Consider the following 2,902-nt stretch of genomic DNA (forward strand, 5'->3'; position numbering starts at 1 on the left):
ACCCTCCCCCCGCACCTCTCCTTAAAAGTTATGCTGTAATAATTAGAAAATTAAATAAAAGTAAATATGTTTATATACACAGTATGTTGTACCATTATATTTTATTGCTACGAATGTTAGCGAAATTCAGTGTAAAGAAAAACATACTCCCCCGAGCTCTGTATACTGTTTAATACAGAATATTAACCTTTATATATATATATTTGCATTCGCTATTAAAGTTAAACACATTTTGTCTGGCATTCATATGACCTTATGCAGTTGCGAGCGCCGTAATACCTCAACTAAAACAAAGACACATTTTGTAATGACATATGAACAGAAAAAACCATAATATTATGAAGGAAGAAGGAGGCGGTGTGTCCTGTTGCTTACACTGGCGAAGTAGCGCACCCTAGTTCAAATACCTCATACGTGTGCACGTTTTTTAAAATACTTATTTATTTATTTATTTATTTAGCAAAATTTGATCGGAAAATTCTTTCTTTGTTAAAATTAACAGAATCGCATACTTTCACATTTTTGGGCTCAGTTTGAATAATTTCAGAATTTGTTTTGCTTAAAACCGCGGGGACAGACAAACGAGCATAAAGTGTTGCAGCCTGTTCTGCACATACCACTCGACTATATGGTCACTTTGACGGACAAGCGGGCTAACCCAGATTTCGAGGGTTTCCAGAGATCTTGACCTACACCAAAAATGGGCATTGCCCTACCTATAGGAGAGGTTTGGTTTCATTGGTGTGAATATTTGTTTGGTTATACGTTAAAGAGAAAACTCTCCTTGTCTTTTAAAGAAACTGGAAAAGGGGCAAAGACTTTACCTTCACTTTTCTCAAAACAGCATTTTTCGGGATAGCCCCCATGTGCTTAAAAAGCAACCGTATCTGGTTGGGGGGTATTTTTCATAATATGGCCATAATTTATCCTGAACAACAAGACAAGATGATTCATTCCACCAAAGGAGTGTCCAGTCTGCGATGCTTTTCGACGGTCGCTGTTATTTTGGAGCTCTCTTTCGCTTCGCGAGAAGGAAAATTGCCCATCGTTTGGTTTGAAAACAACTTTATAGACTTAGAAATTGTGGAGCTCATATGACCTTATGCAGTTGCGAGCGCCACAAAACCTCTACTAAAACTAAACTAAAGACTTTGTAATTTTGTAGCTCAGTCAGATGTTTGCTCAGCCGAGTTCTTATCAACTACGCAACTGTGACATCTTAAGCCCAATAATTAAAGTCTTTTAAACGTCAAAAACGATCGCCTTTTCCCCTGAGATGAAGTGTAACAAAAGTAAAAATCAGCAATTTGCCGCGGTTGACATAATTTAGTTCCCTTGTCTTAGCACTTATAGTACGTTCAAAAATTCGTGGGGTAACATATTATGTATAGTCAAATATTTCCACATCTATCGGACACAGATTCTCCACCTTGTGCACAATTACCTGTCTCAATTTGTCTTAACATAATATCAATATTTTTGTAAACACCTGTGGGCTGTATTCTAGAAAATTCCTTACTAGATACTAATTAAAAATCCAAACTTGTGGTTTCTACAGATTTTAAAAGATTTACAGCTGGGGCAATATCGCTGTTAAAAGCAAGTACGGCGTTTTCTTTTTACTAATACGGACGCGTGTTTTCAGAACTTTATTGCAAAAAGTCGTATTTACTATAACATTAATTTCTTGTATAGTATGGTCAAAAATTCGAGGCGCAACTTATCTTCAAATACATATAAAACGGGTGAATCAATGTCACCCATACTTTGCAAATCAGTTTGTATCAATTTGTCTTACCTTAATCACATTTCCCCACAACAACTAAGGTTAGATTTTAAAAAATTTTCCTCATAAATTTCTGTAAAACACTATAAATCTCCAAAACGTGAAAAATAAGATTGTTCACATCACTTCTCGCTTTTCGCACACATTTTGCCTCCTGCCGTCGTTTTATTCAAGAAAAATCCTGAAATTATGCAAACTGAGCCCAAATTATGCGATTCTGTTAATTCTAACAGAGAATGATAAAGGAAAATAATCAGAAATTATGCAAAATAAATGATCAAATTTTGCTAAATTATGCGGGGTGCATAAAACCACGGGGACAGGCATACGCATATGGCCTACGTCTCAGCTCACCGATGGCACTTTTTAGTAGCAAAACTTCTTACAAGAAATGAATTTTAGTGTAGGCACATTTTTTGCTCTAAATGTTCCCTAAACAATTTACCCTGATCAATAAGTATAATGTTGTGATTAGAAAAAAAAAGCTAGGCTTGCTTCTAAAAGCGATACTGCCCGAGCTGTAAACTTGTAAAAATCTGTACAAAACCATCAACTGTGATTTTAAAAATTAGTATTTATTAAGGAATTTTCTAGAATACAGAGCGCAGGAGTTAGAAACAAATGTTCACTTGTTCAGACAAATTGATATGTCATTGTGCAAAAGTTGGAGAATTTATATTCGATAGAAACGGAGACATTTGACAAAAAGTTGCGCCATGCATTTTTGATCGCGCTATAGCAAGTTTTGCCGCTAAAATGTGTCAGTGGGGAGCTGTGACGTAGGCTGTAATTTTATGAGAATGCAAAATTATTTGTGTGAGAAGCGGAGAGTGCTGTCAACAATCCCATTTTCCGAGTAACGGATATTTGTAGAGCTTTAATTTTATATAAATTTATGAGAAAAAAAAATTAACAATCTATCCTCAGTTCTTGTGGAAAAGTACGATTAAGTTAAAGACAAGTTATTGCTACAAACTGCTGTGCAAAGTATGAGTGACATTGATTCTCGAGTAAGACATCCATCCAAAGTCCAAATTAAAATTTAACCATAACAGTTCTGTTCCATGAAACTGCGGCAAGAGCGTAGATCTGGTAGTTGTAGTACGTTTTACCCAG

The sequence above is a fragment of the Aplysia californica genome, unplaced genomic scaffold (genome assembly GCF_000002075.1).
Source record: "Aplysia californica isolate F4 #8 unplaced genomic scaffold, AplCal3.0 scaffold00003, whole genome shotgun sequence".
NCBI lineage: Eukaryota > Metazoa > Mollusca > Gastropoda > Aplysiida > Aplysiidae > Aplysia > Aplysia californica.